Source organism: Taudactylus pleione, unplaced genomic scaffold (genome assembly GCF_031769625.1).
Source record: "Taudactylus pleione unplaced genomic scaffold, aTauple2 ptg000145l, whole genome shotgun sequence".
Taxonomy (NCBI): domain Eukaryota; kingdom Metazoa; phylum Chordata; class Amphibia; order Anura; family Myobatrachidae; genus Taudactylus; species Taudactylus pleione.
The window spans coordinates 6,699,678-6,713,402 of NW_028284547.1; the positions used below are offsets into that span (position 1 = coordinate 6,699,678).

Consider the following 13,725-nt stretch of genomic DNA (forward strand, 5'->3'; position numbering starts at 1 on the left):
AGTGCACTGAACAGTGAAAATGGAGAACAGTGGAAATTTTAACACTGGAGCCTGTTCTCACCCACTTTCACAGAGCATGCACCTGGTTGCAGCAGTGCCACAAAAGTCTGCAGGACAAACTTCCAAGAAGAAAGCAGGGAAAGGAGATGTACCTGTTGTCAAGGCAAGAAAGAATGCAAAGTGCCAGGTTTTGCATAAGTCAGCAGGAAACAACAAAGTAATGTCTTACCTTGGTGGCACAGAAATGGAGCAACCAAAGAACTTAGAGACCCAGGAGGAAAGCTTAGTCATTAATACACTAAGGCCCTGACTCAGAGCCAAATGCTGTGACAGAGCACTCGCTCTGAATCAGGGCCGGGCTTTTTGCTATAGCGAGCGGCCAGGAAGATGGTCGCGATGGTCAAGTCCGTCGCGACCATCAGGCTTGTGACCATCAGGCTTGCGACAAGTTTTATCATTCATGAGGGACAATTGATTGATTGTTCATATTATACTTGCCCTCTATGTACCTTCATGCTATGCAAATGACCAGTGATATTTATTTTAATTTATTTGGAAAATTATCTTTATTAGTGGGGTCTGGTGTTTTTTGTGCTTTGTTGTGTCATGTTTTTGAAGTTTTTCTATGTGATGTTTATAAATAATATCTATTGTTGGTGTGTATCACACTCCAACTAATTATTCAGCTTCATTCCATAAATGGTGTATGATCTATTTGATATTTTTTCTATGTACAAACTTCAAGTGCATGCAGGTATACACACATGACTTTATCTCTCATATAAATGATTGGGAATTTATCCTATTATGAGATATATACTAGCATTAATAGTGATATATTCCTTTGGATACATTATGCCTAGACTGTGAATTAATTGGCGGCATATTATATTGTGGCTAAGGGCACATATAATTATTCTTACCAACACAGTATTATCTCGCCTGGCTTTTTACAATCCTCAGTGGAGAATGCATCTCCCTTGATTTGTGTATAACATATTGTTTGTTTGTTCGTTTAATGATTCTCTGTTGCTCAATTTTTTAATATTATGCTTAATAAAAGTAAATTTTTAGAAGGCTGATATTGGCCATATCTCTATACCAATAGTGTGCCCCCACCAAGAGTCCCTTTTTTCTTCTCCTTCTGTGGTTTATATGCTATAAACTGACTCTGGGGAGCACCACAGACTTACCTATTGACAGGTCTGCTAGACTGTGGTGTTATGATCCATGATAGGAATATTATGACACATGTATGTGTGTGTGTATATGTATAGTCCTTTATATGTTTACTTAAGAGATACATCACTCATCATATAACAGCAAAATATTTTCAGTGCGGTTCCATTATATATTCTTTTTGTACCTTATTACTATTAAAGTTCATTATTAAATCTTTAACATCTGTCATCAAAGTTTCCTTTACTGTTATTAAATATGGATTTTATGGTAATACTGTAGGTTTAATGTACATTACTGTTATTCAATCTGTCACATTTACAATACAAGTCAGCTACAGTATTAATGTGTACACTACTGTACAGTGTACAGTATGACAATATTTTATACAATATTCTGTCCTCAGAACACTTAACATTTTATTTCATGCTAGGGGTCCTGAGGACTGAGTACAGTATGTAATCAGCAGAGGAAATGTTGTGAATGGTAGTGTACTGTAATTGTAATGGTTTGGGTATGGAATCCTGGCTGTCGTGATGCCACTGGTGAGAATACTGACAGCAGCATCCCGACAGCCAGAATCCCAACACCCATAGGATTGCACGGTGAGTGATTTACTAAATTCTACGCTAACCCTAACTCTAACCCTCCTCAGTGCCTAAACCTAAGCTTCCCCCTCTAGTGCCTAAACTTAGCCTCCCCCTCCCATACCCTAAACACAACACCCCCTTCCGGGTGCCTAAAATAAACCTCCCCCTAGTGCCTAAACCTAACGCTGCTACCTAACCTTAATTTTCCCCTAACATCCTGACACTTACCTTTGGGATGCCTTGGTCGGTTTACTAGTACCGGGATCCTGACATACTGTATTTTTTTTTTTTACCACCATGCATGCAGCCTTTAAACAAACATACTGTGTATTCCATTAAAGGTGTGATACTGTATTTTTACAGATATTGGCACTCTATGACAAGACTATACTGTAGGTACTCAAACTCGGTGCTCAGGACCCCAATCAGTGCATGTTTTCCAGGTCTCCTCACAGAATCACAAGTAAAATAATACATAAGCTTCACCTGTGGATCTTTTTAAAATGTATCAGTCACTAATGAATACACCTGTGCACCTGCTAGGTGACCTGTAAAACGTTAACTGTTTGGGGTCCTAAGGACCGAGTTTGATAACCACTGCTATACAGTAGAATGATATAATGTAAATGCTGTAAAAAAGTAATTTTATTTTTGTTTCACTGCATGCTAATGTCATAGTCAAATACTGAAATCATGCAGGTAAATAAAGCCTTACTAAAATACTGTACATAAAGATTTATATGAAAATGCTACTGCAGAGTGCATTTTCATTTTACTGTACAGTACTGTATGTTGTCTAACCTACAGTATTCATTTTTGTTTTGTTTTTCCGGTGGCCATCACGAGTTTATGGTCTTATTTCAGTCAAGATTGCTGAAGGTAGAGTATTATACTGTGGTGGATATTATTATTTGCTTACTGTGTAAACATTAATATTGTGCTATAGTATAAATTTCACAGATTGAATAACAGTAATGTTAACATGCATACTAATGTAATTCTCAAAATCAACTATTACACAGTACTGTAATGTTTTCATTATTGTTCTTCAATCTGTAACCTCTGTCATCAATAATTGTGTTAATTACTGTTCTTCAATCTGTAACACTTACTGTACAATACAGTACAATGCAGACTCTGATGCTGTGGGTGCATCTGAAAATTGACACTGGAGCGCCTACTGCCCATGGCTGTGTGGGGGTGTGATGAGGTTGTATAGGGGTATCATAGTGTTGTGGAGCAAAGCAGTGCATCCAGTCCACCACTGCAACATTATTGAACAGGAAATAATGTGATCTCATTTAAAGCTTAGGTTGTGATTGAGTCCCCTCAAGCCCCCACACCTGTGTTTTTTTCAGACTTGCCTCAGCTCCTGATGCTGTTAATGCACCTGACCTGACTCATCCCCTAATGCTGTGGGTGCGTCTGACCTGCCACAGCCACTGACACTGTGAATGCATCTGAAACCTGACACTGGAGCCATTGCACTCCAAGGATGTATGGGGTGTCATGGGGTTGTGGACCAATGCAGTGCCTTCAGTCCACCACTGCAACATTGTTGAAAATGAAACTATGTGGTCACATTTTAAACTGAGGTTGAGTTCGAGTCTCCTGAACCCCAAAAACCTGTGGGTGGAACTGACTTGCCTCAGCTCCTGGTACAATGGGTGGACCTGACCTGCCTCAGCCCCTGAAGCTGTGGGTGCATCTGAAACCTGACATTATAGCCCTTACAACCCAATGCTTTATGCAGTTTTCATGGGGTTGTGGAGTAATGCTGTGCCTTCAGCCCACCACTGAAACATTGTTGAACAGCAAATCATGTGGTCTCATTTAAAAATTAGGTTGCGTTCGAGTCCCCTTGAACCACCAACACCTGTGGGTGCATTTGACCTTCCTCGGCTTCTGATGCTGCAGGTGCACCTAACCTGCCTCAGCCCCTGATGCTTTGGGTGCATCTGAAACCTGACACTGGAACACCTGCACCCCATGGCTTCATGGGTTGTCTTGAGTTTAAGGAGCAATGCAGTGCCTTCAGTCCACCACTGCAACATTGTTGAACAGGAAATCATGTGGTCTTATTTAAAACTGAGGTTACATTCGGGTCCCCTGCATTGCCAACACCTGTGGTTGTATCTGACCTTCTTCAGCCCCTGAAGCTGTGGGAGTGCCTGACCAGGTTCAGTTCCTGATGCTGTGGGTGCATCTGAAACCTGACACTGGAGCCTTTGGACAGTATGGCTATATAGGGATATCATGTGGTTGTGGGGCAATGCAGTGCATTCAGTCCACCACTGCAACATTTTTGAACAGAAAATCATGAGTTCTTATTTAAAACTGAGATTGCAATCGAGTATCCTGAAACCCCAACACCACTAGGTGCATCTGACCTGCTGCAGCCACTGATGCTGTGGGTGCATCTAAAACTCTACACTATAGCCCTGCTCCCCAAGGATGTATGGGGTGTCATGGGGTTATAAAGCAATGCAGTGCCTTCAGTCCACCACTGCAATATTGTTGAAAATGAATCCATGTGTTCTCATTTAAAACTAAGGTTGCATTTGTGTCACCTGAACCCCCAACACCTGTGGGTGCATCTGACCTGCCTCATCCCCTGACGCTGTTGGTGCATCTGACTTGCCTAAGCCACTGACACTATGGGTGCATCTGAAACCTGACACTGAAGCCCCTGCACCCCATGGCTGTCTGGGGCATGTGGATCAATGCGGTGCCTTCAGTCCAACACTGCAACATTGTTGGACATGAAATCATGTATTCTCATTTACAACTGAGGTTGCATTCGATTCCCCGGACTCCCAACACCTGTGGGTACATCTGACCTGCCTCAGCTCCTGACGCTATGGGTGCATCTGACATGCCACAGCCTCTGATGCTAAGCTATAAAAAATTGTGTAGGTATTAATATGTGATTAGTAAAATATAATTACCTTACTCTGGAAATTCTACCATCTGCTTCTTACTCCTCCATTTGTCCTAATACAGCCTAGTTACAGTTATTACTCCACCATATCTTTCCAGTAGTTCCCAGGATGACCAGAACAAATTCTTACACTGAGAGGTGACATGTAAATTATGGTTTCATAACATTAGAACATTTTCATTCAACCTAGCTTCTTCTCCTGCCTAGCCCCTTGTCTTGTAAATGAGGTGTAAGTATTGCTAAAGTCACTTACTACAATGGGAAATGCTAATTACTCCTTAGCAGGGGTTACACCTTGTAATCTAATTAGATCATAGCAGCCTCTGGCCTCCTGTTATGTCACCACATGGACCTTTTGTTTAGGAATCACCTATTGTCAAGGCAGAGTTTTAGCAGAAAGACCTGTTCTACATAACAGCATGAAACTTCTCAATAATTCACTGTAAATAATAACATTTAGATACACAGATATAGTACAAGTCAAAATTTTGTACAACAAGAATAAAATTATATTATGATATAAAGGCTTATTATGAGTTTCTTAGAAATAAAATTAATAGTGCAGTTGATGACTAAGTGTGAATTTATTTTCAAAAGAAAAATGTTAATGAAATAAATGTGTTTGCAAAAGCATCCTCAAGACATAATTGTAAATTTTAAACCGGAGTGAAATTTATAAATTGAAAATTTTGAGCCGCATTAAGTTACCTATAATTTTTGCTTGACAATGTCTTATGCCAATCAAGGATATGGTGGGTCCTTAATTGGTGTAAAACCATCTATTTTTGCTGTAAAAGTCCATAATTTGTGAAGAACTTCTGGTACCGCACTACCATTATGTGGGTATTTAAAGTCCTGCTTCATACTGATTCACTCCATTTTGAAAAATAAACCCAGAGGTGTTGAAACAAGTCAAGAGGAGTGATGGTGGAGGATTGCCCCAGTACCAAAGGTTTCATCATTCTGTTAATGTACATAGCTATGTGAACACTATCTGGTACAAAGGCTAATCCCCATTTTTATGTTTATATTTGTTCTTAATGTTTTATAAAATTTTTGCCAAGACCTACCATACTATATTGAGTTTCTTGAGTTTCTTTCCTACTTTTGGAAGCCTTTCTGACACCATTCATTAATTAAGAAGAAAAATAAACCTTTATGAGTTTTACACAAACCAGTTCCAAGTAAGCTTTCATGTGAGGATCATATACCTTATCATCATAAATCCTATGGGTAAAGAAACCTTGAAGTGATTCACACACATTGTTCATAGGTAACAATCATGTGAGCATTGATTACCATAATGATACACTTTGTGGTTTATCATAAATATTGCCTGACACATGAGGATTACAGTTTGAAGGGTCTCTCTAATGGTTTCTTTCTGAGGTCTCGCTGACAAGCTATCTGTTTTAGATTATTTTCTAATACAGTTTTCTATATATTTTTCTTTTTTTATATATCTATGGAGCTACTACATCCAACCATATAAGAAGATTTTGTTTTCCCACAATCTTTCCTCATCTGAAATTTATACAACAAACTTTTATTGGAAAATTGCTGGTGCAAGGATTGTTTGTCATATTTTCTGCTTTTGTTTATATTGTACAAGTTAGGGTGACTTGTTATATAATATTTCCATGCTGCCTGCTTAGTTGCGCTTTGGTATAGCTTTTTCAAATTTCTGAATCTTAAACTGACACTATAGCCCCTGCATGCCTAGAATGTATGAGGGTATCACGGGGTTGTGGAGCAATGCTTTGCCTTCATTGCACCAATGCAACATTTTTGAATGGGAAATCATGTTGATCTATTTAAAACTAAGATTGCGTTTAAGTCCCCTTAAGCCCCAACACATCTGGGTGTGTTAGACATGCCTGATCTCCTGATGCTGTGGGTGTGAATGACCTGCCTCGGCCCCTGATGCTATGGGTATGTCTGACCTGACTCAGCCCCTGATGCTGTGGGTGCGTCTGAAACCCAAAACTGGAACCCCTGCACCCCAAGGATGTATGGCGGCATTATGGTGGTGTGAAGCAATGAGGTGCCTTCAGTCCACCACTGCAACTTTGTTGGACAGGAAATCATGTGTTCTCATTTAAAACAAAGGTTGCTTTTGAGTCCCCTGAATCCCCAACACCTGCGTCTTACCTGCCTCATCCCCTGATGCTGTGGGTGCATCTGAGCTGCCTCAGCCCCTGACTCTGTGGGTACATCTGAAACCCAACACTGGAGCCCCTGCACCCCATGGCTGTATAAGGGTGTCAAGGGATTGTGGAGCAATTCATTTTTTATTAATTTTATTGTTTATGTTTCCATATGTCCTTTATGTTCTGTTTAAAATAAAAACCAAAAAAGTATTGGGGTTGCTCTATACTTTGATTTGAAGCTTGCCATTTGTTATACATGTTTAAGAATTACTAATGGGACAGTACAGGAGCATCTAGGAAACAGATTACTATATGCTTACAAATAAGAATTTTCTGGTATGCAGCTATTTTGTTTATTATAATGACCATCTGTGAAAAAAGTACTACATTATATTGTCATTCCTTCTTAAGCCCTTTCTAAGGTTTTCTAGCTGACAAACTACTATTCCTACAACCCTGCCGTGATACTCTATTTGATGACACCATAATTTCACTTATCTTAAAAAGAAACACATTTTGGACATCAGATAAGCATTTATAATTATTTATATTTAGTACGCACATTCTTTCTTTGAGCACTCAAGCTACTTGCACAAAATACTACACTATTTAGCACATGCCTCTTTATCCTCTTTTTTATAGCTATCTCCAACTCGTCTGCCAAATGGATATCCAAAGTGACTGCAGCCGTCTTTACATCAAGGATTAGTGACTTTTTGAATTGCATTAATAATCACTGGTTATATTATTCTTTTTTTTAAGGTTGAAAAAGCTATTTTTCAGGGATTTCTTTGAATTGTGCGCAATACTCACACTTTATATATAGAGTCAGGTGCATAAATATTGGGACATTGACAGAATTTTCATATTTTGGCCTCTATTCACCACCACAATGGCTTTGAAATGAAACAAACAAGATGTGCTTTAACTGCAGACTTTCAGATTTATTTTGAGGGTAATTACATCCAAATCAGGTGAACGTTGTAGGAATTACAACGGTTTCTATATGTGCCTCCCACTTTTTAAGGTGCCAAAAGTAATGGGACAAACTAAACAATCCTAAATCTAACTTTCACTTTTTAATGCTTTGTTGCAAATCCTTTGCAGGCAATTACAGCCTGAAGTCTGGAATGCATAGACATCACCAGACGCTGGGTTTCATCCCTGGTGATGCTCTGCCAGGCCTCTACTGCAAATGTCTTCAGTTCCTGCTTGTGTTTGGGGCATTTTCCCTTCAGTTTTGTCTTCATCAAGTGAAATGCATGCTCAATCAGATTCAGGTCAGGGGATTGACTTGGCCATTGCATAACATTCCACTTTTTAGCCTTAAAAAACTCTTTGGTTGCTTTTGCAGTATGCTTCGGGTCATTGTCCATCTGCACTGTGAAGCGCCGTCCAATGAGTTATGAAGCATTTGACTGAATATGAGCATATAATATTGCCCGAAACACTTCAGAATTCATTCTGCTGCTTTTGTCAGAAGTCACATCATCAATAAATACAAGGGAACCAGTTCCATTGGCAGCTATACATGCCCATGCCATGACACTACCACCACCATGCTTCACTGATGAGGTGGTATGTTTTGGATCATGAGCAGTTCCATTCCTTCTCCATACTCTTCTCTTCCCATCACTCTGGTACAAGTTGATCTTTGTCTCATCTGTCCATAGGATGTTGTTCCAGAACTGTAATGGCTTTTTTAGATGTTGTTTGGAAAACTCTAATCTGGTCTTCCTGTTTTTGTGGCTCACCAATGGTTTACATCTTGTGGTGAACTCTCTATATTCACTCTTGTGAAGTCTTCTCTTGATTGTTGACTTTGACACATATACACCTACCTCCTGGAGAGTGTTCTTGATTTGGCCAACTGTTGTGAAGGGTTTTTCTTCACCAGTCAAATAATTCTTCTGTCATCCACCACAGTTTTTTTCCGTGGTCTTCCGGGTCTTTTGGTGTTGCTGAGCTCTCAGGAACATTCTTAAAAAGAAAGAATGCATCAAACAGTTGATTTGGCCACACCTAATGTTTTTTCTAACTCTCTGATGGGTTTGTTTTGATTTTTCAGCCTAATGATGGCTTGCTTCACTGATAGTGACAGCTCTTTAGATCTCATATTGAGAGTCAACAGTAACTGATTCCAAATGCAAATGTCACACCTAGAATCAACTCCAGCCCTTTTTTACCTGCTTAATTGATAATGAAATAACGAGGGAATAGCCCACACCTGTCCATGAAATAGCTTTTTTGCTGATAGTCCCATTACTTTTGGCCCCTTAAAAGTGGGAGGCACATATAGAAACCGTTGTAATTCCTACACCGTTCACCTGATTTGGATGTAATTACCCTCAAAATAAATCTGAAAGTCTGCAGTTAAAACCACATCTTGTTTGTTTCATTTCAAAGCCATTGTGGTGGTGAATAGAGGCCAAAATATGAAAATTCTGCCAATGTCATAATATTTATGCACCTGACTGTATATATAAAGTCAAAAATCCACTGCACTCGCCACTCCCAGATTTGGAGTGCAAACCTGCACTCACTATTTCCAGGCCATGGGTGCAAATTGGCTTGTGACCACATTGCTTAAATAGATAAAAATAGAAAACTCACCACTCACCACTTTTAAATCACTTATAATACATAAATAATGGGGTTTTGGTTAATGGATTGATCAATGCATTTAAGCCTGCAGCCCACATCACGGGACCCCATTTCTCTGCAGGTCCAACACTATCTGTCATACTTAAGGAAACCTGGTAGCTGCTATCACAGAGTTTAAACTGAAAACATGTTAACTGGTTTAAAGCTCACCTGCCAACAAACTTATGGCTTTTCAAGTCAAGGCAGTCACCAAAGAGCTTCTATCATACTACCAAAAAGGCAGTTGAAAAGGGTTAATATAAATGAGCTTGCACAAGGGTGCATGAGAAAGCTGTGATCACAAAAAGGTTAATTAAAAATGAACCAAATAAACAAAGTCAAAAATCGTATCACAAAGATGGAGGTTGCGCTAACAAAATAATTTTTGTGTTAGGGAGTGACTGTCCCGTATATTGGTAGCTGCTAGAGAAGCAACCCTTTCCAGTGCTTATTTATACCTTTCAGGTTTTCCTTTTTTTTTCTACATAAAGTCAAAAATCCACTGCACTCGCCTCTCCAAGATTTGGGGTGCAAAACTGCACTCGCCATTCCCAGGCATGGGGTGCAAAGTTGCTTGTAACCAGATTGCTTAAATAAATAAAAACAGAAAACTCAGCACTCACCAGTTTGAAATCACTCGCAATAATATATAAATATTGGGGTTTTAGTTCATGGATTGATCAATGCATTTAATCCTGCAGTCCACATCACGGGACCCCATTTCTCTGCAGGTCCTACACTATCTTTCATACTTAGTTTAATATTACTAGTCAGGATCTTTATTATTAGCCTGGTAAACAATTTGCTCTTTTTTGGATTTATTTACCAACATGATGTGAAAATCAATGATGTGCTGTAACCCATAGTATCCAGATATCAATCAGCTATTATCTATCTATTGGCAGCAAGATAAATATAATAATCTTGCTATAGGATATGTGTGGCCAGTGTCTTGATTGCTCATTTTAGAAAATAATGCAGAGTACAAATAATAGATGCAGGTAAGGCAGGAATAACAATATATGATGAAAATAATAATGAGGTATAAGAGAGATCAGAGAAGATACCTGTATTGTGAGACAGGGCAGCATGCATGGATCCTGTAGAAGTGCCCAGTACACTTAGTTTTGCCAGTCATAGGGGTCAATTTATTTAGACAGAGCCTGATCTCACTCTGGAAATTCCATCAATGCTCTGCAAATCCACCACCTCATGGCCTGATCTCACCCTGGACTCATGTACTTTTGTATGTAACCCTCTGGTGCTGCAATCAAAAATCTGCAAGTATGACATAAGCCGCATTTATTCACAGGTGCGAGGAATTTGCATGTAATTGAATCCATCCCATAGAGAAAAACAAATAATGAAAGGAGCTGCTATAAATCTGTGCTATATAGAATGACTAGAACATCTTATGTTACAGAGATCAGTGGCACCATTAAAGTAAATGCATCATTAACAATTACACCAACCATTAATTTTATTTATCACTTTTTCACACCTATTTGTCACTTTCTTCACTTGGTTTTATTGTCTAATATTTCACTTATAATTTTTAATATGGATATATTTAGTTTTTTATTAAAACACAATAAAAGTACAATAAAAATGCAAGAAAAGTTATGTTTTAAACCAGTGCACTACACCAAAATAACTGCTCTTCTATCTCTCGTGCCGTTTACTTTTGTAATAGGTGTCAGTAGTAGCACAGCCTTATGCCATGATAGTGATCAATTATATTTACAAACAAATAAAGCATTTTTTGTGGATTTTGCCATACACATTGTTTAATACATTACTCTCATGTAATGGATCAATTATAGATGTTTTTTTTCTCCACTCATTAACAAAATTGAATTATATATATATATATAAAAAAAAAAATCACATTCAGAAAAAAACTTAACTTACTTGTAAATATATAGAAGTTATACAAGAAAACTTTTTGAAGAAACACCTGATACATTCAGGCTCTCAGAGTGACTCCTAATGTCATTAATAAGTGTTAACTTTCAAATAAATTTCTCATAGCATTAATAATGTTATACTCCTATGTGACTCCTCTGATGTCTAATAAGATGTGATTTTTTTGGTAAAACAGGTGCTGCATTCAGAGCATTTAAATGGTTTTTCCCCTGTATGAATCCACTGGTGACTAACTAGAGATGATTGTTCTAGAAAACACTTGCTGCATTTAGAGCATTTATATGGCTTCTCTCCTGTATGAATCCTCTGATGTGCAACAAGAAAAGTATTGTTGATAAAACACTTGCTACATTCAGAGCATTTAACTGGTTTCTCTCCTGTATGAACCATCTGATGCCTAAGATGAGATGACGGTTGTGAAAAACACATGCTACATTCAGAACATTTATATGGTTTCTCTCCTGTGTGACTCCTCTGATGTGTAACTAGTGTTAAATTAGTACTAAAACACTTGCTGCATTCAGAGCATATAAATGGTTTCTCTCCTGTATGAATCCTCTGATGTTTAACAAAGTTTCGCTTGTCGTTAAAACACTTGCTGCATTCAGAGCATTTAAATGGTTTCTCTCCTGTGTGAATCCTCTGATGTGTAACAAGATGTGCCTTAACGGAAAAACACTTGCTGCATTCAGGACATGTAAATGGTTTCTCTCCTGTATGAATCCTCTGATGTATGACAAGCTGTGATTTCAATGTAAAGCTTTTGTCACACTCAGAGCACAGATGACGTCTCTCTCCAATGAGACTCATCCTGTATTAGCTGAGAAATAAATTTGCTGTAGAAGGTTTCTCCTATCTGGAAAATGAAAATAGTTTTTGTTAATCCTCCAGAGGTGTAAGAAGAAATTATGTCTTTAGTTGGCTTGATCAGATAACAATGTCCCTTTCCTCAATGTCTTCCTTTTATGTTTGTGGGAATCCTGCTCCTTATTTGTCCTGTAAGAAAAAAAGTGATTTTTAAAAAAATCATTAAAAATATATACAAATATTGCCTTTATCTTGGGCTAAAATTGACAGCTGCACCTCTAAGAAAATCCTCTATAAGCATTAGCTTAAAAAATATTATTAGACGATAACACCTAGATGGTGCATAGACAATATTGTTTTACAAAGCTGATTAATGGTAAATATGTTCATCAGTATCTCAATTAGTGATACCAATGCATACCCAAATGTCTATTTATGTTTTTTAATTATTTCTTCTTGTGCCACCTAAGATTTTCCTAGGTAAGGAGTTGGAAATTTAATGTGATCTGGATTTATACCCAATCACCAAAACCCACCCAAAAAGAAGGCAAATGTCTACTCTCATTGCTTTGAAGTGATTTTTAAATGTAACTTAAATGTTCATATATGTACAATGGGGTCTCATGCTTTTTATTTACCATTTACAAAAAGATCTGAGTGCCTCAGCATACATCTACTGTGCAATTACTTATAGCTCTGATGGCACCCAGGCACTTACCAGATTGAGGAGAGAGAGTGCCAGCTTTTGAAATATATATATATATATTTTAGATAACAGCTCCTCCATAGTGGGGGAGATAAATTGGGATATAGAAGTTTGAAAACAAACGCAAGTATAAAAACAATGGGAAATGACTGATTCATATTTTTAGTATATAATATATATATATATATATACACACACACACACACACACACACACACACACACACACACACATTGTAAGATACTATAATGGAGTTGTGACCTAGATTCCCTTGTATATACACTAACCTGTTGCATAGTGTGATATATATTATATAATGATGGAGCTGCCACTTAGAAATCCCTTTATAGGTACTATCTAGATACAGAGAGTTATATTGTAGTATTGATAAGGGAAATGGGGAAAGAGGGAAAGTAATGGTACACTGCACTAAAGTAATAGTTAGATATCTCAAATTGTATTAAAATGATTCCTGCAAAAGTAATCTGTCAGATCATTGTGGTTTTAGGTCACCAATGAGATGTGGGTAGTAGTGGGGGATTCTCTGTAGTTTCTACTCATGTTCTAGCTGTATGAATGGGGTATATACTATTGGAAGCGGCGAGTATGGAACCAGGATACTAAATGCTGGATGAAACAGGTGTGTGTAAAAGATGTAGGGTATCCAAGATGGTGAAGTTCACTTGATGCGCTGTGTTTTGACAAACTGTTGTACTACAGTCTGGAATGTAGAGCCATACCAGCTATACAGGATGTTTTGGATTGATGAGGAGAACCAGCTAT

General features: G+C 38.1%; 2 pseudogenes; one reads left to right on the top strand and one right to left on the bottom strand.

Annotated features, from left to right (window-relative positions):
- The window catches only part of LOC148522667 (uncharacterized), a 360,297-nt pseudogene that overhangs the window by 117,563 nt on the left and 229,009 nt on the right, over positions 1-13,725 (top strand).
- LOC148522668 (uncharacterized) overlaps positions 11,435-13,725 on the bottom strand; it is a 48,244-nt pseudogene continuing 45,953 nt past the window's right edge.